This window comes from Patagioenas fasciata, chromosome 3 (genome assembly GCF_037038585.1).
Source record: "Patagioenas fasciata isolate bPatFas1 chromosome 3, bPatFas1.hap1, whole genome shotgun sequence".
Classification (NCBI taxonomy): domain Eukaryota; kingdom Metazoa; phylum Chordata; class Aves; order Columbiformes; family Columbidae; genus Patagioenas; species Patagioenas fasciata.
The window spans coordinates 117,300,220-117,323,690 of record NC_092522.1 but is presented as its reverse complement, the minus strand read 5'-3'; the positions used below and the strand labels follow the sequence as shown (position 1 = coordinate 117,323,690).

Sequence of the window (23,471 nt, the reverse complement as noted above, 5' to 3'; positions counted from 1 at the left end):
CATGAGCCTACTCATAAAGCACAACTGGCAGTGCCTGCTCTAAAAAGTCAGTCAAAGTACTTCCACGGGTAGTACTTCCACTTGCTTTGAGGGGAAAAAAGAAAGAAAGGGGAAAAAAGGACATTGCCGCAGCATCCTTGCAACAAGCGCTTCCCTTGGGATATTCCTAGGGTAGGATCTGATGTCATCCAACCCTTCACACAATTTCCTCTGGAAGGGGTGACAAACCTACCCATTTCACAGCTTCAAAGGCAGACAGAAAAACTAAATGTATTCAGAGAAGGCAAGAGCAGATTAAGACTCAGGAGCTAATGTCTCAGCTGTGAGCTCATTCCATTAAAATGCAGAGTCTTGTTTAATATTAACACCAGCCTCAGCCAGAGGTTTACGGTTGGCATCACTGGAGGTAGATTATGGAGTAAGACCCACGCACTTATTCCTATTTAATTCCATTATTCCCCACACAGACATTTATGCTTGGGGCTTCTGTTTGCTGAAAGTATACCGTAAGTCCATAGGAAGGGCAATATATTATTTGAGTTCTGTAAGAAGAGTTAAATATCACTCAACTCATTACTAAGACTCCAGCCCAATGAAGTTGGGTTGGTTGCTTCCCAAACCGATATCCTAAGGTAGAAATACAAGAAGGCACCTCTAGAGAGCAACTCATGAAGATCTCTGCCCAATCACTCACTTTGAAGAGAGACAGATACTTCCCAACCAGCAAAACCATCATGTTGAAGTGGGTCTCGTGCAGCCAGTTCAGTGAGGGCTCTTGCCAAAGGGTCCCATTTAATTCACATCAGTCATTCCACAACCCCGCTGTAGCTGCACACACAAGCTTTGCTACATCTCCAACAGCTTTTTTCTACATAGAATTACTATAGACTACTACTCATGCTTTTGAAAATTATTTCAAGTCCCCAGATGGCAATATATACATATTTTTTTAAATCCCTTAACGGAATGGGAGGACGGTTAGAAGTCCCATGTTCACAGCAATGCAGTTAAGTTTTCGAAGCTGCAGAGGCTTCCAACAATAACCCTTCCCTGCCTGAGTCTTTGATTAGAAATATGCCCTGCCATGTCTTCAGGTGCTGTTCTGCAATCCGTAGGATACCATTAGTGTAGGCTACATTTAAACAATAAAACCAATCATAATTGCTACAACTGAATATTGGTACATTCATAGAACTGTATTCAGGCAAGATGACAGAATCTAGCAAAACCCTTAAGTTTCCTTTAATTTTTTGTTTTATTAAATTTAGAGCATTTATTGTCAAAATACTGCACACACCTATCAACCATCACAGACTAAGACGGTGCTTTCTTCTCCCATTGAAATGTGGCCTTTCAAGGCCTCTGTTTACGCTTCCATTTCGCCAAGTTGTGCAGGGTTATGTTATTTCCTCAGTTATCACAGCAGTGAAATTATTCCAAGTTAAGAAAAAATTCCCTGTGCTTTGGCTGAAGAGAAAGTCCATCAACCTTCCCATGACATTTTAATACAAGAACAACAGAATTTCTAAATAACAACTTTGAAAGGGGATGCTACAAACTAAACCCCATGTATTGAGGGGGAGATGGGGTGAGAAAGGGGCATTGAGAACAGAGATAAACGCAACAATAAATACATATCTAAGGTTGTGGTCCCTTTGCTACATGTCTGCTGACCCTTAAAATTACAACCTTGGGGTTCAACTTCTCTAGTTACCTTGAAAATCTCCGCTCGATGACATCCTTTTCTTGTCCTGAAGTTGTGTCCTACTTTAAAACTACTTTGTTTTGCCCCGGAGACATCTGTATTTCAGTTTTCTGGCTAATGACCACAGGGACTGGGTTGTGTTTCATGACCTCCATTTGTAGCTCGCATGGTGCTTTAGGCTTGTTTAGAATAGGTAGAAAAGAATAAAAGGAGGAAGGGGCTCTGTTTAATTGCTACGCCTAAGTTTTCAAAATTCTAATATTTAATTGGAAAGCTAGATTTATTTTTATTATTATTTCCTTTGCTTCTTGAGGAAAAAGCCTTTAAGGCACAAAATGGCCTGAATTCACAGAGAACTTGTTCCATGGCCTTATCGGTTTAAGGTAATTTACACAAAGTGGAATATTCCATAGAGAAGAAACTAGAGTTTCAGCTTTTTTCTGTTTTCTTTGCCATACTCCAAAATATTGAAAACAAAATTTCCATTGAGTGAATATGGAGGGGAAGGGGAGGACCAGGTTAAAAAAGAAACTTTAAGAGGCCCTGTGATATTCCAGATTCACTGTGCTTCTCAAGTCTCAGTTTACAAATAAAAGATGTTCCCACAACATTCCCAACCTTTCAACCCCTCAATACACCCTTGGGTCATCCTGGGCTCTTTTCTCATTGCCCATCTATACCAGTAACACGGGACTGCAGACCAAGGCCCTGCACGGGGACACCTGCACGTTCCCTCTGTCCCCAAGGGGCTCACACAGCTGTCGGTGATGCAGATTTTGGCAAAGCGGTTGATAATTCCAATTGCTGCGCCTGCCAGCTCCCCTCCATCAACACTGCCAGCTCTGCAGAACCAACGAGAGCAAAAGCATCCGTCAGGAGGAAGGAAGAAAAGAAAATAAGGCAAATAGACCCTGAAATACAGGCTAGAAACAGACCTGCTGAGCAAGACGTCACCTTTTACAGTCACTTTTCTGACAGCAGAGTTAGGGTAATACTTGTTTTCCACCTTCTGGAAACTGAAGTTAGTATTTCTGTTCTTCAAAACAACTTAAGCATCTGGTTTCTGAGTTACACGCTAAGCAATTTTACCAAGGGCTTTTAATTTTTATTTTGCAACTTAAGCATGCTTATGCTATATTTTCTGCACATCGCTTGGTCTTCACAACATACAGATTCATTCTGTTTAGATTTATCTAAGTTTAATAACAGCATTTTGTGCAGAGCAAAACTATCTTGAGAGTCCTTCACAGGTCAGCAGGTAAAAATCTACTTCAATAGCAGTAAACAATGGTACCCTTTAAGCTCTTTCTGCCTTTAAGGGAGTAACTGAATTATGTATTGGGAAAGAGACTTATCAAAATAACAGACCAAGAAATATATTTTGATATCAACTACATAAATAACATTCATTTTGCACAAGTGTTCAAACTGAAATACCCAGAAAGGAAGATAAACCCATAAGCACCGCCAGTTTCACACCACTTATAAAAATATCATTAGCCTTCCAGTATAAAAGACTTAATTTCTCTGATCGGTCAGATTCTTGATCAAGTCATTGCACCCTAACAAGTCACCATGCATCAGCAAGGCAGAGTACGCAGATGCATCCTCTTGGCTTGCATGGAATAAGGTGAGTCTTTAATTGCTTTTTTCTGAGCTTAATTCCCACGAACATGACGAACACAAGGGACTTGCACAGTGAACTAACACAGGCCAGAGGATACTGGTACCTGGCCTTAGTAACAACCAGGATCATTTGGACTTTGAGATACCATGTCAACAAATGCTCGAGGAAATGGTTTCAAGTTGCACCAGGGGAGGTTCAGATTGGATATTAGGAAAAAAGTCTTCCTGGAAAGGGTTGTGAGGCATTGGAACAGGCTGCCCAGGGCAGTGGTGGAGTCACCATCCCTGGAGGGGTTTAGAAGGTGTTTAGATGAGGTTCTCAGGGACATGGTTTAGTGCCAGAGTTAGGTTATGGTTGGACTCAATGATCTTGAGGGTCTCTTCCAACCAAAATGATCCTGTGATTCAGGATACCTGAAACCCATGTTCCTCAGCACACTCAAGAACCTTTTGAATCCCATTTCCAAACAGCTTGGGAGGGAACAGGCCTCTGATGAGGGAGGACTCAGTCCTTGCTTACCAAAATCTGTAGGATTTTGGGCCAAGCCATGTACTCCCTGCTGGCCCCAGATTCAATTAGGGACAGAAATACATCCTTAACACCTCAAATTAAAGGATGAGCTAACGTGCTCACATACTATAAATAAAAGAACCATAAAAGTTCCTACCAACCAAACATCTTCTAGCATTTCCTCCCCGACAAATGCACATTCCTAAGGCAAATCAGATTAAATATTTCTCCAGATGTTACGTTCTGTGGTTGCATTTTAAGAGATGTTGCTCTTTAGACTCTGTGGTAAGGACAGGAAATGGAAATAACTGGTGTAACATCTCCTGAAACCAACGGAGTAGGAGAGACAGGCCCATATATTGTAGAGACACCAGCCTGCCAAAATACAGATACTTGCAAGTGACTCTATTTGGCTTCCTCAACAGTTAAATTGATAGCATTTCCCACAATAAATAGAGAGAGGAAAAGTTGGATGCAGTTGTCCTATTAGGCTGTCATAGTGGCATGTAACAACATAATCTGGTCACTTCTATTTTTTTAAGACAAAACACTGATGTTAATTCACACTGCAGACAGAGGCACAACCCAGATAAAGTATTTACGCACACATTCTCTCCTATTGCATTCAAAACAGAAGCGCTGGAAAGCGATACTGATATTTTTGTCTAAAATGAAGTGTCAAGCTTCTTACCCAGCAGAGAGCACTGAGGAGGTTCGCTGGAAGCAAGCGGCAGCACAGAGGCAGCCAGAGCTGAAAATTTCAGGCTGAATTTGCAATAAACACAGCAGCAGCCCTATGCCCAGTGCAACTGCGAACCCACAAAGTGGTTTTTCTGAACCCATTTAAGTACATACATGAAGATTATGGGCTGCAAAGGACTCCTATCAGCGCAAGTCACCTCTGTTTTGGAATAGAAGGTGCCATCCATCTCATCCATATTCACAGTCACAGAATCCTAGAATGGTTTTGGCTGGAAGGGACCTTTGAAGATCGCCTAGTCCAACCTCCCTGCTATGGGCAGGGACCTCTTTCACTAGACCGAGTTGCTCAAAGCCCCATTCAAGCTGAACTTGAACACGTCCAATAATGGGGCACCCACAACTCCTCTGGGCAACCTCTGCCAGTGTCCCACCACCCCCATTGCAAAAAATTTCTTCCCTATGTCATATCTAAATCTACTGTCTTTCAGTTTAAAACCATTACGCCTTGTCCTGTCACTATGGGCCCTGGTAAAAAACCTCTCTCCACCTTTCCTGTGAGCATCCTTTAAGCACTGAAAAGCTGCAATAAGATCTCCCCAAAGCCCTCTCTTCTCGAGGCTCAACAACCCCAACTCCCTCCATCTGACCTCACAGCAGAGCTGTTCCACCTCTCTGACAATGTCTGTAGCTCCTCTGGTCCCTGTCCAACAGGTCCATGTGTGTTTTGTTCTGGGGACCCCAGAGCTGGGTGCCATACTCCCAGTGGTGTCTCATGAGAGCAGACGGGGAGAATCACCTCCCTTGACTTGCTGCTCATGCTTCTTCTTCGTATGGTCCAGGATACAACCACCTTTCTGGGCCGCAAGCATAGATCTGCAGCTCATGTCCAATTTTTTATCTACCAATATCCCCAAGCCCATCATCAAGCTGGTGCTGACACTGGCGACCACCCTGACTCAGATGCAGGACCTTGCACTTGGCCTCGTTGAACTTCACGAGGTTAACACTGAGTGTTAACCAGCCAAGACAGAAGTTAACACCAGCCTAATCTTAGCACCTACAATATTCAAAACAGGCACATTCAGAACACAATCTATTTCTTTATCCTGACTGTGCAGGCACCCTGGGGCAAGGAGCTTAAACTTGGATGTTTGAAGTAAGGGGAGACGAATCCCACCCTCACTGACATGAATGCAAGCAGCTTTTATTTTAAGAAGGGTGATCAATGCTAGAATGTGCTTGAGTCACCCTCACCTTCCACCGTGGCCACCTCTCAAATTCTTCCAGACCTCCAGTGTTGCTGCAGACTTCCCCCAGCCTGCCTGGGCTTCCTACCATGAGACATAATTACTACCCTGTGCATTGCCATGACCATCACCTGCTTTACCAGGACAAACCACCTGCAGCTGGTGCTGAATGCCAGAAAAAAAAAATATATATATACATATTTAAAGTATTTTCATTTGAGATCTGTCAGCTACAAAACCGTAAGCGTCATTTATCACAGTGTTTACCTGAGGCATCAGAACAAGGGAGAAGGAGCAGACTCTTCACCGACATACAATTTTGAAGCACATTACTTACTACTAGTGCTACTTTCATAGATTCATTTCTAGCAGAGGTTTAATTTCTTCGCCAATTACAGCGAGATACATGCTTTCCCCAGGCAGGTCCCTATAATCCAGGCTGTGGTTTGCACAACTAGCAATATAAAACACTCCGCTGCAGGATAATATTAGTGAGATCATTCAGGATGACTAAGTATATCTGCAAGACTTCACTGACGCAGAAATCATCAACTACTGAGGAATATATTCCAGGTACCTTTATTTCTGCAGGTGTAACACCAGATTGGTTTGTTCTCCACAGCCAAGTAGGACACACAGACTTGCTCCTACTGCTGTGCAGGTTTTGGTCAGAGTGTCAGCCAAAACAGGAGCTTAGCAGGGAGAGCTGCTGCGCAGCAGATGTTGAATTTTGGCTTAAGTATTGAGAAATAAAAGGAAAAAAAAAAAAAAAAGTAAGTAGTAAGAGTTCTCATTGAGAATTAGTACAGAACTAGACTGAAAAATGGCTAAAATCTAGTCAGTGCAGCATGGATAGCCAGTGGGACTGCCTGCCTGGGTATGCTGGGTGCACCTGAACTAATTCTGCGTAGCACCTTGCACTAGCAATACTTATTTTGGGAGCAGCACAGCAACTCACATTTACATATTCTACTTACCCGCAACCGACGATGCATCTGCACTGTTCTTTGCACCACTATTGCACCGCACCAGCCAGAACTTTGCTGTTGCAATCCTACATCTTTACAGGTATTCCTGACCATTTCTTTTGGCTTCACACTCCTGGGGGGTGGGGAGGGGCGGGGAGACAGATGAAGGAATAAATCTGCAACCTAAATTGCGACTCAGTGAAGAGGACACTCCAGTTTGGATTGCTGTTACCACTTAGGAAGCTCCATGGCAGGTGGAGCTGTCATTAATCGCACACAGTGACAAGCTGCTACTCTCAATCACACGTTCTGATCAAATTCTGCACTAATCAGGAGCTTCAGAGCAGGCTGCCTCTTCAGCAAGGTTAAAAATGCAGATGATGTTTTCTTTAAGCTTCTTAACGTTCAGTAACAGAAACACAAAGGAAAAAAAAAAACCCAAACAACTTCTCAATACATTGATAAACAACCTACATATGAAAAGGATGCAGCCACATCACATGCTGTCAGCACATGGACTTCTTAAGTGGACCAAAATTTGTTCTTTAAGAGTATAATATTCAATCATCCCCTTTCAAAATTGTATTAGGATCAAAACAGCTGCATTTATAGAATATGTTTTCTTAAAAACACCTCAAAAATGCCACATTTTTATACGTCGAAGTTGCAATAAAAACATTTTTGGTCAAGACAGTATAAAGAGATGTTTATCTGCTATTTCAAAGTAATTAGGTGTGTCAGGAATCATACTTAACACAATGCACAAATACACAGTTAGCAAGTTAACTGTCAAAAGGTATTTATTTGCCTTGGGGGAGGGAGAACACGCTGTCTTAACTGTTCTCAACCGACGCATACACCAGCAAGAGCAGCCCTGTTCAACTTCCCCATCAAAGGTGGTTTACAGCAACTTGGAGCATATAGGTTTTCATAGATCAATATCCAAGTTTCAAAGAACAGCTAGAGTAAAATGCAAAACGGGAAGAGTATCAAGACTGAACACAAGCCAACAGTGTCCCTGGAAGCCAAGACAGCCAACCATGTCCTGGGTGATCCAGCACAGCATCGACAGCTGGGCAGGGAGGGGATTGTCCCGTTCTGCTCTGCTCTGCAGCGGCCTCACCTCACTGTGTGCAGGGCTGGGGACATGGGATAAAAAAAAGATACAAAGCTCCTGCAGAGTGTCCAGAGGAGGGACACAAAGTTGGTGAAGGGTTTGGAGGGGAAGCCGTATGAGGAATGGCTAAAGTCACTTGGTTTGCTCAGCCTGGAGAAGAGCAGACTGAGGGGAGAGCTCATGGCAGCCACAGCTTCATCACAAGGGGAGGAGAAGGGACAGGGCTGAGCTCTTCTCTCTGGTGAACAGTGACAGAACCCAAGGGAATGTCAGGAAGATGTGCCAGGGGAGGTTTAGATTGGACATGAGGAAAAGGCTGGACACTGGAACAGGTTCCCCAGGGAGGTGTCACAGCCCCAAGCCTGACAGTGTTCAAGAAGAGACTGGACAACGCCCTCAGACACACGGTGTGAACTGTGGGGTTGTCCTGTGCAGGGACAGGAGTTGGACTCCATGCAGCCAATGCAACGCGCCCTCTGATGAAGTCGCTCAGAAGGTACTTGCTTTGCTGTCTGTGGCAACCGATTGCCTGTGTGTGCTGAAACACTGGGGTAAGCTGAGCCCTCAGAGAAAACAAAACTTCGTTAACTAAACACACTGAACAGGGAATCAGAAAGGCAACATGGACATGAATGGTAGATGAGGTCACTGCAAGACCATTCTCCATCATTTTTGCAAAGTCTTGGGAAACAGAAGAGATGCCTGAGGACTGGAGGAAAGCAAATGTCACTCCAGTCCTCAAAAAGGGCAAGAAGGAGGATGCAGGCAACCAGACTGGTCAGCCTCACCTCCATCCCTGGGAAAGTGATGGGAACAACTTATCCTTGGTGCCATCTCAAGGCATATCAGGGATAAGAGGGTCATTAGGGGCAGTCAACATGGCTTCAACAAGGGGAAGGCGTGCTTGACCAACCTCATTGACTTTTATGAGGACATAATGAGGTGGACAGACGATGGCAGAGTGGTGAATGTGGTCTACCTTGACTTCAGTAAGGCATTTGACACAGTCTCTCACAGTATCCTCACAGCTAAACTGAGGGAGTGTGGTCTGGACGATCAGGTAGTGAAGTGGACTGCAAACTGGCTGAAGGGAAGAAGCCAGAGAGTCGTGGTCAATGGGGCAGAGTCCACTTGGAGGCCTGTATCTAGTGGAGTGCCTCCGGGGTCACTGCTGGGGCTGGTATTATTCAATATATTCATCAACAATTTGGATGAGGGAATAGAGTTTACTATCAGCAAGTTTGCTGATGACACCAAGCTGGGAGGAGTGGCTGACACGCCAGAGGTTGTGCTGCCATCCAGAGACCTGGACAGGCTGGAGAGTTGGGCAGGGAAAAATTTAATTAAATATAACAAGGGAAAGTGTAGAGTCCTGCATCTGGCCAGGAACAACCCCAGGTTCCAGTATAAGTTGGGGAATGACCTATTAGAGAGCAGTGTAGGGGAAAGGGACCTGGGGGTCCTGGTGGACAGCAGGGTGACCATGAGCCAGCACTGGGCCCTTGTGGCCAGGAAGGCCAATGGTACCTGGGGTGGATTAGAAGGGGGGTGGTTAGTAGGGCGAGAGAGGTTCTCCTGCCCCTCTACTCTGCCCTGGTGAGACTGCATCTGGAATATTGTGTCCAGTTCTGGGCCCCTCAGTTCCAGAAGGACAGGGAACTGCTGGAGAGAGTCCAGCGCAGGGCAACAAAGATGATGAAGGGAGTGGAGCATCTCCCTTATGAGGAAAGGCTGAGGGAGCTGGGGCTCTTTAGCTTGGAGAGGAGGAGACTGAGGGGTGACCTCATTAATGTTTATAAATATATAAAGGGTGAGTGTCATGAGGATGGAGCCAGGCTCTTCTCAGTGACAACCAATGATAGGACAAGGGGTAATGAGTACAAACTGGAACACAAGAGGTTCCACTTAAATTTGAGAAGAAACTTCTTCTCAGTGAGGGTGACAGACACTGGAACAGGCTGCCCAGGGGGGTTGTGGAGTCTCCTACTCTGCAGACATTCAAACCCGCCTGGACACCTTCCTGTGTAACCTCATCTGGGTGTTCCTGCTCCAGCAGGGGGATTGGACTGGATGAGCTTTTGAGGTCCCTTCCAATCCCTGACATTCTGTGACTCTCTGAATCTGCGATACTCCTGCTGCCAAAACCACCTTGCAGGTAGGGACAACGCTTAAGCCGTAACTCCCCCTTTCGCAGTTTTCTGCAGCTACTTTGGGACCAACACTGATGCAAACCAGAAAGATCCTAACGTCTCTGAAAGGCTGTTCTCTCTATCCATCCATCTGAAGGACATCACACCACCATCCAGTTTCTATCATCCACACAACTCAAGCAGGAAGGACAGAAAACTTGCAGCCTAAATAATCTTTCTGCTCATTAATTCTCCGAGGAAGCACAGTTCAGCCAGAGACAAGTTTTAGAACAGACTCTGCCAAGGTTTGGGCTATTTATTATCTCTAATTTAACTGAAAAGGCAGAAATTGAGTGACTTAAGATTCATTAACAGCTTCCTTATAAAATTTAATTTTGGCTACTTACTTCTGTATAAGGAACATAAAGTAACATAATTAAAGCAGATGATTGCACTGATTGTAAAAGGCTGCCTGCTCGGTTTTCACTGATCACTCCATCTCAAGCCACACTAACGAGCTGTAGGTTAAAACCCTCTGCAAGATCTTGAGTGACCACTCACCAACTCTTCTTTGCAAGTAATTAAATTAAAGCCCTCCCCTGGTGTATCATGTCTGGAGGCGAAAAAGCGAAACAAAAACTCCGCAGACAGTAATGACACGAGGACAGGACTTGAGATCATTTACCTGATCAGCGAGTTACTGCCAGCTAACACAGCATACGGAGGACTACAGGGAAAATAAAACCCTCCAGTACCAGAACTGCCAGCACTTTAAGACACCAAAAAAAGAATAAAAGAGAAAGGACTCTGACTTTATTTAACGCAATGCTCACCCATTTGGTTTGCAAAGCAGTTGTTGGTCACATCCTGCTGGTTTTGCTCCTTATTTCAAGCTACCAAATTACATTTAGACACTCTGCGTGCTTGTTGTTTGTGCATCCTCAGTACCTACAGACGTATTCACAAATAGAAGGTGAACAGTGCAACAAGACCACAAAAGCAAGGACAGTCTACAGCATGTACTAGCATGGAAGGAACAACAAACCAGAGAAGCACGGGGCAGGGAAGAAGACATTGAAGGAAAAAAGCAAGTGTACAGCAACACACAAAAACCAGACAGTGAGAGAACAGAAGGAAATAAACAGCTCTGGACATTCAACTTGCTCTTTCAGAAAACCTCAATTCTGCTTAAAACATTTGGCTTTTCCTTTCGTTTTTGGGGAAATTTGCTACGGATTGCTTTTAAGGACATGAAAAAGGGACAGACATCGACAAAATCTACGGTACTGCAGCAAGGGCAGGAACAGGGACATCGCTGAAATGCCTGAGGGAGCTCATAAATCATCAGGATACCAGGAGATGCCGTAACAGATCAAGGACCAAAATGTCTTAACTCATTTCTGGGACAAAATAAGCTGCTCTTGGGATCATCTGCAATACAATGCTAATGCAGGTTTCTACATGAAGTCTCTGAAATATGTACAAGCTCCTTTCCACTTTGCAGAACTCCAATTAGTGTCTAATCAATAAGTTCATTTGCCTGCCTAAAACTATGATCCAACTTCTGGCTTACGCAGGAAGCATTTTTAATCAGGCAGGCTGAAGCAGGTACTCTTTCTGGAAAGTAAAATTGTTCTTGGAAGCTTTCCATTAAGAGACAGCGGAAACTCCACCACTAACTCTTAATTAAGTGCTCTATTGCTTTGGGTTTGTTTTTAATTATTTTTCTTTGTAGATAAGTCATTAATAATTGAGTATCTGCTTGCCTGAGTCATGACACTGTGAACGTACTGAAAAGAAAACCAGTGGCAGTTGTCCATCCGAGCAGCAGTCAGCGGAGCTATTAAAGTGGTCTAGAAGGCAGCTGTTCCTTCAAACTAATTTTAATAAGTTTTTCCCCAGCCCCCAAAACAAGCAGCATAGGGAGGCTCGTGCTTTGAAAACCAACTCACCTTGTCCAGCAATGCACACACAACGGTATGTTTATTTTGGCCTCTATACAACAGGCATCCACAACCTGCCAAGATACCAGACATGAGCTGAAGATAGGTGTGCGAACATAGCGACATCCCCGTGTCATCCATCCGAGAAAAACATACCCCCAGGAGCACGTGCTTCTGCTACATGAGCAGAAGTGAACCCTTCTCACATTGCACCACCTCCCTTGCTGTCCAGATAAAACCAAAACTCTCCACAAAACTCCACTCTAATTAGGATAGAAAAGCATCTATGCAAGAAAAACATTTCTTCTCTTTAATAACCCACTTCCAGATTTAGGTCTATGCAAGACTGTACATCAGGGCTTGATCACAAAACTGCTGCGCAAGAGGAAAATCTCACTCTGTAAGAGACAAAGTTAATTTTGGGTACAGCTACATTTTAAAATTAATGTTCATCCACAAGTAAAAGTGTCCTTCTCCAACAGACAAAAAAGTGTATTTTTAGATCACCTTTTCTGGTCAGCCCTACTAAGCTGTTGACTCATTTAATGAGTTTAAATAGCCTCCATAGACAGGCCTGGAGGTTTGGGTAAGGCAGACGGAAGAGAGGAAGATGCTGCTTCAGTCTTTTTCCTGGCTGTATCATTTGACACGACGGTACTCAAAACGCTATCTATTCAACACAGTATGCAGCTAATCTAATCTAAAGCAGCACTGCGAGCACTGCTGTGCTATGGAAATGTTCAACAATGCAAACATGATTAGCCACATAGGTGGAGCTTTACATGCGATTGTTTTGGGAGAGAGATTTAACAGCGCCACAGTGACATCATGGCCTCCCTCTTCAAATCTGTCTTATCAACACTCACTTCAGATGAGGCTTTAATCTTGCCAGCTGCAATTTTCTTCCCCTTCTTAAGGTGTAGGCTCATCATGCACCAATTACGGTAATTTAATGAAGAGACTAAAAAATATTAATAAAAGCTTTTGCTGTTTGTTATGGTTTTGGCCAGTCAAATTGCACCAAAGGATGCTTAGATAATATTAAGAAGGCATAAAGTACAAAGAACAAAAATATTTTTGCCACAGAAGACATGAATTGAAAAAACAAACAGTAACCCACAACTCAAAAACTCCAGTCAGAGTTAGAAAGTAATCAAATATATTCAATAAAGCATATAGAGGAAGTGAAAGATTCCCTCCCAAAAAGTTTTACCACAGTAAGGCACAAACCAAGGATCTCCAAAGTCAAAAATACAAAGAATTACACAGTCCCTCTGCAATTGCGCTTATCCACCACCATTTCGAGATGTGCCAACATCTCTAAGTTCTCAAATTACTTTTGTAAATAGTGCCAGAAACGTTGGGTGGCATTTAGCTTAGTCCACTTCAGAGCAGCTAAGGTAACAATGTCAGCCAACCCAATACAGCATAATGCCAGTGCTAAAAGCCTTTTGGCACACCCGCTGTGAACGACGTGTTTCCAGAAGCACAAGCAGCTTTACACAAGGTGAATCCACATGTATTTAAGGGCTGTTCCCAAGGTCCGGCCAACCTCTGTCCTGAGGGCTTGCTATATGCACCAGCATCCCGATCTCGATCGTCATGAAACAGGTTGCGGTCGCCTTCCTAAAACACAAGTCTCTCCGCAGTTGTGAGCAGCGCTGTGCTGCCAGCCGACTTGAAAATATTAAATAAAAAAGATTAAAAGTTCTCAAAGAGGATTTAAATACAGGCAGCAAGTCAGCACTTCACTTCCTGCAATCCCTTCCGAGAGAGATTAGGGCACAAGGGCTCAATACCTTGAAAATAAAATAGCTACAAAGAATGTTGATTTTCTTTCTTGGAACGGTGGCCGCAGAAGATAAGAGGCACAAGTACTTATGTTTTAAAACCGAATAGGAGAAGTATTTAAGAGATACTGTCAGTGCAAGTATTAAAGTGATACTGTCAAGTTCACACCTAGATTCTTAGAATAAATCTGAAAAACTTCAAGCTAGAGCTTGGGTCATTTTTTATTATTAATTTGTGGGCTTTCAGTAAGTACATATATCCACATGCATTCATAAATATATGTATGTATAAGCATGTACATATATACGTATGTGTATATGCACACATACAGTCCGGTATCAATGAGGCCTGCGATATAAAAGCAAGTCCTGAAGCAGACTGACACTGCAGGGCTTTGAGTCTCAACCCAAACAACTAAGTCTTTCTCCTGAACCTCCACAGAAACAAACCTTAAAAATATCAATACCTACTGTTCTATTTTTGTTGCTTATATAAAAACTGGGCATAAATAAAAAGTAGCCTATCTTCTTACAGGTTGAATGGGATGTTTATCTAAGATAGGAGCCAACAGTAATCCCTCAATGTCCAGTGAAAATACTTTAAAATATTTGCAGAGTTCTGCCAACGCAGCATTAGCGCGGTGAGCATGATCTGCGCGCGTTTTATTACTCAAAACCCTCCCTTGAGATCTTCGCCTTTCCAATGGCCCCACTCCCTGTCCTTTTACGCCAACAGCCTCACGGGAGGGCAGCTTTAGGAAAAAGGTGACCTAAAACATCCCATTTCTTCTGCCTGCCCTCCCATGACAGCCCGAGGCACCTTCACTGTCCCCATCCCACAAACAGCAGCGGCAAAACTGCGACCCCTTCCCTCGCTTGCGGCACAACTAAAATAAAGTGGGAATTACGTGTTCCCTCTGCCACCAGACTAAGCCTGCGGCAAAGAAGTTCTAAGATACCTTAATCCTTCTGGCTGCCTTCCGTCACGCTGTGCCTCTTCGATGCTCACAGCTCTCCCGTATTACTCTGTATTAATGCCAGCTGGCCTCTCTTAGCCAGGTTTTCTTCTTTAAAAAATATAATAAAAATAATAACGCAACCGCCAAATTAAAAAAAAAAAAAGGTACAAAACCAAACCCCAAACATAATACTCCATTCATGGGTTGGTTCTTAGCAAGTTGTGACTTGTATAATTAATCATAATTCAAGAAGGTACAGCACACGAATGATTATTTACACATCTAAAAACAAAGTGGGTTGCTGGCTCTTTACAATGCTGACATATTTAACACCCAAAACAAATCCTTTTACCGCTGTCTTTAAAACAAAGGCACACATTTTTCTGCGAGTGAGATCTCATATTGCAGCACTCACCATCCTTCTGCAGAAGGAGGATATCTTCAGTACTAGAAAGAGATGGGACAACTATAAGGCAATTTTAGTTGCATACCCATTGATGACAATCCCCTCACACCATTCAATAAGAACTTTCAAATCATGTTGGGGGGAAAAAAGGTGGAAAACTGATAAATATTTCCTTTCTACCCACTATGCAACATTAGGAAGGGGTAAACTTATTTTTAGCAGATTTTCTTCTAATACCAATAGCTCTTTGAAAATATTTCCTGGTGGTTAAACCACTGTTACTTGAGCTTCTTGGCTCACACTGGCAACTATTTATTTAGGTATTCTGTCACCATGGGGAAGGCAGATCTATTCTTCTTTGCATCGCAGAGCCTTCTGGAGCGCGTATGTTTATTTTATATCCAATAGGGCACAATCATGTAGAAATAAAGAGTTGTGGGAGGGGGCAGAGGGTAGGAAGGGAAGAACACGCCACGCGTTCCTGCAGCTCAACTCAAAGCACACAGCAAGATTTAAATGACTGTGGAAAAGTCACAACTTGATATCCTCGGTACAGAGGTTGAAAGTATAATTTTAGAAGGCCAGCAGCACTCTGCTCAATTCTACAGGGTCTAATAATTTCCTCAAAATCAGTTTGGTCTCAGGTTTGGGGTTTTATTTATTTATATATATAGAATAAAGTCAGCTTAAAAAAATCCTACAGACTGGATAAAATAGGAGCTGATGTGCTCCTAGTGAATGGGTCTTAGAAATCCAAACTTCAATGGCATTTATTAGAATAATCCCAGTATGATATTATTGCAATTATGACCCTATTCAATTTTTAAGTTTCCAGTGATAGGCACAAAAACAAAAGCCTGGCTGAGTCCAAGTGTTGCCAAAAGGCTGATGCTATAGCACACAGCCTGGAAGTCCCACCACTACCCTTCCACTTATCACACAATCACAGAATGGTCGGGGTTGGAAGGGACCTCTGGAGATCATCCAGTCCAACCCACCTGCTAAAGCAGGTTCACCAGAGCAGATCACACAGGAATGTGTCCAGGAGACTGACTGGACCAAGACATGTAGCTCCAATATTTTCACAACACAATGTGGGAATTTCATATTTAACTGTTCCTTTGCCCAATTTACCTGAAGGACCTGATCTCAGAACTCCCTATGAAGCGTATTCAGTATGAAGGTATCTAGTTTGAATCCTTGTATTGTAGCGGTTGGCAGCGCACCTGACCGCTCAGCGTTCAAACACTCAGTGCTACGTGACCAAAGATGCTTCACAAGCCCAGCTTAGCCAAGCTAGCAGTCAGACACAGCTAAGTGCTGAGCATCAATCACAGCAAAATAAAAATACTCACATGAAAATAACGCAACAAACCTTCTCTTATGCAGGAACACTAAACACAGCACTTGGCTTTGCTGATAAGCCTTGTTAAATAAACCATATTTCCAGCATGCCTGAAAAAAAATCTCAGCCAGAGACCAAAAGGGCCAAGCAAGTTCGAGTCTGGAGCTGACCTAGATGATTCCCAGTGACAACACAGGGAAAATCCATCTCTGTAGCCTTCAGTGATCAGAGTGGCTGGAGATATGACACCATCTCAAGCTCAGTTAGACACAGATGACTCTTCCAAAGAGTTATGACACTCCATTGCTCTTCGTGCTCTAGCTACCCCAAGTTACTAATCAATCTGCTTTAGCACAAGTTCTAAAATTAACTTGCGCCTCTTCTAAAAGCGTTGGAAGTGCTGCAGCATTTTAGGGTGAGGTCGTAATACCCCGGAAATAAAGGAGTTTAGCATGAAATATCGCTATTTGTAACCCTCTGAACTTGCCACCAGTATGTAGTTAATGAAGCACTGCAGACCGATCATAATCACCACCTTCAAGCTAGTTTTGCTTACCCGATTTCTCTGGATAAAGAAACTTCTTTAAATATATACTTACATATCACTAAATGTACATGTCAACCATATTTCCAACAGAAGTAAAAGAGTTTGTGGATAACATTTAGAACAAATTTATCAGAAGCACATTTCAGTCTAGATTTATTTAATGTATGCAGCAAAGCACCAATTCTGTATCAAGCTTACCAGGCCAATATAAAGGAATAAACCTCTGACCACAAACTTTGCAAACATCTATGCCAAGCATAGGAGACACTGATTAACAGGTGCTTCACAAAGAGAAGAGCAAGCTCTTTACCTGCTACCTAAGATGAAGGAAAGGAAAGCTACAAGGAGAAAAAATGGCTTCTTCCCTGGCATCCTGGATGCTCAAAACACTAAGGAGCTTTTGCTACATCACATCACCACAGTTTCTTTCCCATCACGGTCTTTTCTTGGCTATAAACCTCTGAGGCTCTTTGGCTCGATATCACTGTAACTGACCTCCTCATCTGAGTCCTGCTTGGTGAAGCAAGGAAAGATAAGAGTGACACGATTTGTGTTTTACTGTTATCCAGAAAAACTTGCTGAGATAGCTAGGAAGACACAGATGCAGAACTGCGAAGTGCTAACATCTGATTAAAACACAGTTCAACGAATCACGCAGTTACTTTCCTCTTGTATAAAATTCACCAGTCAAGAGAGAAACCTCCTTGATACAGAGGGGGCAGAACCCTACCCCACACAATCATTCTCTTAAAATTAATGCGTTTGATAAAACCTCTTCCCTGACACCTTCACACACATGCAGAAGCGTCCTCTGCTGCAGGGATTCGGTTTGTGGCCGCGACACAAACCAGCGCTTCGTTCCCGATGTCGGGAGTGTGGAAATGCTTCAGACACAGCCATCAGCTCTCCCAGCAGCAACATGAGAATTTCTTCTCCAGTCAGCTTTCGCTAATGCTACTCGCAGCCAGCGAAGGAGCTGGCAAGACTCACCCCAATTTCACTTTGTGTTGTCTGGGAAAGCGATGAGTAACAGCAGAGGCAGCTCCAGCGGGTGGAACACGAGAAAGGCCGAGCTGCACCGCTCACCTCCCAGCGCGACAGGGAGAGGCGAAGGGCAAGACCGTGGCCTGGGTCTGGCAGCACAAGAGAGTCTGCAATACCTCAGACATCTTCCCATCCCCCCCAAAAAAATTAAACCTGAATCACAGAGCAACTGGGCTGTGACTGGCAACACAACACCAAGTTTGCTGCTGTCCTGGTGGGCTGCAGGCAGCTGGTTCTCCGCATCACGAAGCAAAGCTTAAATTATGCTTTTAAATTCACATCAACAAGTGCTTAGTGGTATATTGGTCCCAGTCCCAACAATTCCTGTTTCCTTTTCTTTCCCTATTCTCAAATTTGCCAATACGTATCACAATAGAATCTAATTAATGCTCACTAATGAGTGGGAGACCAATTGCTAATCCAAAAGAATTTGGTTATGTGCAAGTAAGCAAACAAGTTAATGTACCATGAACTGTGTTTTGTTCATTTATTTTGACAACTGCAGTTTGCTTTTAATTATGATACTTCCTAGCAGACTAGCTCGCCTGTCTGTTGTGCGGAAGCACTGAACTCTCTCATGCTACTAAGTTCTTCCCCAACGCTACAATTTTTACTGCCCAAAAAGCCCCAAATCAACCAATACAGCAAACATCGGCTAACCTCTGTCACTAGAAATAATGGAAAAATACTACAAGACCTCAAGAAACTTGCTTGATGGATGATCCACGTTTTCTACTCCTGAACCTCCGTGGGGGTAGAAGGATCCACCAGTGGTACTTCACGATGCTGGAGAAGTTTCCTTGTCAGGCATCACTCCAGTGGGACCAATGGCTCTCTGCAAAACAGACTGGGCATCTACCTGTGCTGCTGATTTTCTTTTCAAGCTAAATGCATCCAGCTGGATTAAAAGGACATCCCTTTCTACGCCACATCTGTAAACTAACACATTTCGACGTTTTTCTCTGACTTAAGATAGAGTTTTGACCATTTTATGTCTTCAAATAATTTAAGCAAGCTCTCCATCAGTGGGAGTTCCTGTATTATTGCCCTGCATTCCACCGCTGCTTAGAATATTGCTTAACCACTGAACTTGCCAGAAGTGGCATAAGCACACAGCAATTTGTGAAAACAACCGGCACTTTCTTTTCTAAGTGCATAACAGGCTTTTTTTGACTGTCAAACATGTTTTTAAAGGATACATTCTTACAGTGCTGAACTACTGATTTGTTTTTTATTTCTAAATAACAGAAAGTAAACAGCTGACTTAGTGTAATCACAAGCTTTCACAGGACAGAGTAAACCCTGACCCTTCTCATGTTCAAAGCACAAACCTTTGCCTCCTAGGGGAAAGCTCATGTAGACCCATTATTAATGATAGATGTTGCGTGCACTTTTCCAGGATTATTTGCCAGGCAGCAGGTAACTATAGAAGAACCTCCCCCAATTCCTGGGTTTGGTTCCCATGCTAAGAAAAGAGTGCAGTCTGGATTCTGGAGCTACCAAACAAACACATAACTTGGCACATGTGGCTTTGCAGGTTGGGCGAGATGTCAGTGCCAGATGAAACGAGGAGGTCACTTCAGAAAAGCTGCCCTAGGACAGTGTCCCAGTCCAGCTCTGAAGCGGCAGTCAAATACCAGCAGGGACTCCTCATTCCTAAAGCAACAACTACAAAGAGCCGAAAAGAGAAACGGGAACTCATGACCTCTTGATCCTCAGGTCAGAGAAAGTCCTGCCAGATGACAGCAGCATTGGGCTTGGTTATAGAAAGAAAAAAGAAGGTGGACCATCCGTTTTGTTAGGAAGCAACATGAGCCCCACAGCTTAGACTTGTCCTACCACCTGCACAAGTATGTTCATGACAAATCAGGAGAAACCTCATCAAGGCAAGAACTGAGAGATACAGCAATTAATAACTAAAAGGATGGAGGGAATTGGCAACACATTCTCAGCCTGGAAGCTTGGTCAACCTCTGAGAATGCAACAGGAAGACACTTGGACAATAATTTCCTTCTCAGATAGTTTTCAAATATAGAAATAAAACACCAGGAACAATTTTCAGTTGCTAACTCCTGCTTTCTCAAAGGTTTTCAGAATGCGTAAGTAGCACCGCAGTCTCTCTTTAACTCATAGTCACCTATTCCAAGCAGAAAGGAAATATTTAACCGTCTGCAATTGCTCTCCTTCTCCCCACAAACTAAGTTCTTCCTTCTTCCACATGGAGGGAGTATCTCCACTTGGCCCATCCATGGCTGCATCCCTCTATCAGCAGCCAGCAGTGCTAGGAAAGGACTGGCGCATCCCTAACACAGCAATACAGTTGCTACCTGGCAGCTGTCACAGCAGATTATCCTCTTAATTCTCCTTTAAGCTCAAACAAGAAAAGCTCTATCATCTCCTTCCTGCACATCCCGCTTTCCTTCCATGCATGTTTCCCTTCTGGACGGTGCTTCAGATTTCCAATATCCTACTTGCTCTGATACGCACTGCTTGTACCACTCATCTCTGCAGCAGCATTACCCACTGCTGCTCTGATCCCGGGCTGAGCCCCAGCTCTCTGCTCGGAGGATATTCTTCTGCTGAAGAGCTTCAGTCCCACCCCACAGCTCTGGCTTCCCTGTGCTACTGAGAAAGAGATATCTGACACTAATTGCCAGTGTCTGGGCATCCAATGCCCAGAATGGTGTAAAATCACAGAATCACAGACTGGCTGGGGTTGGAAGGGACCTCTGGAGATCATCCAGTCCAACTCGCCTGCTAAAGCAGGTTCACCAGAGCAGATCACACAGGAATGTGTCCAGGTGGGTTTCAATGTCTCCAGAGAAGGAGACTCCACAACCTCTCTGGGCAGCCTGATCCAGGGCTCTGGCACCTCAAAGGAAAGAAGTTTCTCCTCATGTTCAGATGGAACCTCCTGTGCTTCAGTCTGTGCCCTTTGTCCCTCATCCTGTCGTTGGGCACCACTGAAAGGAGTCTGGTCCATCCTCCTGACACCCACCTTGAGATATTTATAAACATTGATGAGATCCCCTCTCAGCTTCTCTTCTCCACGCTGAACAGACCCAGCTCTTCCTGTCTCTCCTCATAAGAAAGAGGCTCTTCCTAACTCATGACTCATCAGTTTTACAAGGAAACAAAACACCTGCAGGCAATATAGAATAATTCCCACAGTATCCAGCAGCAACAGAATAAGGACTATCCATCAAGACAGCCTCCTGCCTGATCACAGCTCTACACACAAGTCTATTGGCTCTGTTTGTCGCTGTGCCAATGCAAAGGTTCACCGCACAGCACCGGTGCCAAAGGTATCACTTAAGTATTGCAGATTAGAGTTACCCACATTCTTCCAGGTAACCAGAACATTGCTGCCTCCTGCCACCCAGCCTTACAAGAGGCACCTAATTACCTGAGGAGCAAGCAGTTAGGAGTAGCAGCGCCATTAGAATCACAGAATGTTCTGAGTTGGAAGGGACCCACAAGGATCATCAAGTCCAATTTCTGTCCCTGCATAGGACAACCCCCCAGTTCACACCAAGTGCCTGAGAAACAATTCAACTACTTCCTCTCAGTCAACATAATTTACACACAACCCAACCACTTAGGACCCTGCAGCTCTAATCTACACTAGCACTCCATAATCACCAAACCAGATACATGCATTTCCCTTCAGCGTGATGGCTCTTCCACCTTGCCTAAGCCACTCACATCATCTACAGAACCTCAACCTCCAAGGACACTGTCACAAGGCACAGCCAACTTTTTGCTTTGTCTCCCAGGTTTGCTCACATGAACTCTCCCATGTCGATTCCCGAGCAGCTCCAAGGCAATCCCCACCACGGCCTCCTTTGCCAGGCTCAGAAAACCTTGCCTCAGTCTCAGCTTCGAAAACAAGTCTTTGTCTGGTAGAGCTCCAGTCCGCTCTTTTTTTTGCTCCTCCTCTGTGCGCTGTGTTCACCAGCTCCCTGGCAAGGCTTCTAGGGCTGAGACACCACACAGTCAAACTGAAATAGACCAATGATCTGCTAAAGAACCCACAGTGCTCCATGGCCCAGCGTATAACAGAACAGACATATCACAAAATAAAGTGGCAAAATTCAAGTGCTGAAAGCCACAGGCAATGCTGCGGCATCATACGACAAAGAAGATTTCTCAGTCTTTTTGAGGTGAAGGACCAATTTGCCATTAGAAGGAAAAAGAATACATTACAAAAACATCACTGTCTTGTCTCCATCTATTCTCTGAGAACTAGGATGGACAGTCATACTAGAAGTAAATTTTACCTTTATGAGACCAACCAAGTTCTTAGCCGTCAGGAAGACACGGTTTTATTATCAATACCACAGCCTGCCCAAAGCATGGGAGAAGCTTCACATCCCCGCTGGAGTCGACAGCCACCAACCCATGCCCAAGGGCAGGTCACCTTCGAGACTGCCCGGGCACAAATACATAGCGCTGGCCTACAGGACAATAGATTACTTCAGCCTAGAGAGAAATGTACTATTTGCAATTTTTCCTACCAGAACTGGGAATACATTTGATGTGAGAGCCTCAGGCAAATCCCTTCTCCTCTCTGCATCTCGGCTTCCCCGTCCGTACAGCTTTGCAAAGTCTGACATACACAAGTCAAGGGCTCTGCAGAAACGCAGAAAGTCACTGAGCAGAATGGCAAGATGGGGGCCAAACAGACACAATCGCTTCAGATTTTCCAAAGATGGTTATTTATTCATTCTCACATTGTTCCACAAGCACTGAAAAGCCTTAACTGTGATAAAGGTCCAACAGCTGCCAACTGAGTATTTTCTTTAATCACATTTGATGTTGTTCTTAACTCAGTCTGCCAGCTTCTGCAGTCATTTGATTATATACAAGTATTACTTCAAAGCAAACAAGCTAGGGATATGTTTTTATTTGTTTGTTTCAGTGTTTATAAGTGATATTTTCCTAGAATTTGCAGCGTGAAGGAAATTCACGGTACTTACATTTGGATCTAATTTTCAAGAAAACTGAATAAAACCAGAAAAACACCAGCCACTCAAATCCCTCGTACCCCCCAGTAATTAAGTTCCCATGAAGTGCAAAAAAAAGCACCTCTTGCTAGTCAGACAACTTTGTTTAGGATACATTTCATAAATCAGCTGTGTTCAGCTTAAATCAGCACAAACGAACAGAGACGTAGAAGCCTCGCAGCAACTGTTCAGACGCCCGAGAAATGACAGCCAGAAGCCAAAGCCACATTTGTTGAGGGGAGGGAGGCTGGGTTCCACCGTTTTTTGATCAAGTTTTCAAAAGCCATTCGACTTGACTCATTATAAAGGCAGCAGGGGCAGACGGGTGGGATGGGGATGAGCCACACAAGCGGTGCTGGGCTGGAGGAAAGCCAACACACAGGGGCGTGCGGCGGCGTAGACCTGGAGGACTCAAACACAAGACTG

The 23,471-nt window shown here is 43.9% G+C and overlaps 1 protein-coding gene across 4 annotated transcripts in view; it reads right to left on the bottom strand.

Annotated features, from left to right (window-relative positions):
• KLHL29 (kelch like family member 29) overlaps window positions 1-23,471 on the bottom strand; it is a 414,305-nt gene that overhangs the window by 370,851 nt on the left and 19,983 nt on the right. Inside the window, exon 1 of one of the 4 annotated variants that reach the window (XM_071807103.1) lies at window positions 22,557-22,616. The exons of 2 other annotated variants lie outside the window; for them this stretch is intronic. The gene's annotated coding sequence lies outside the window, so the exon portion shown is untranslated. Of the gene's footprint in view, window positions 1-18,736; window positions 18,756-22,556; window positions 22,617-23,471 lie in introns of those variants that run through there. One more of the 4 variants, XM_071807104.1, reaches the window with a different exon arrangement.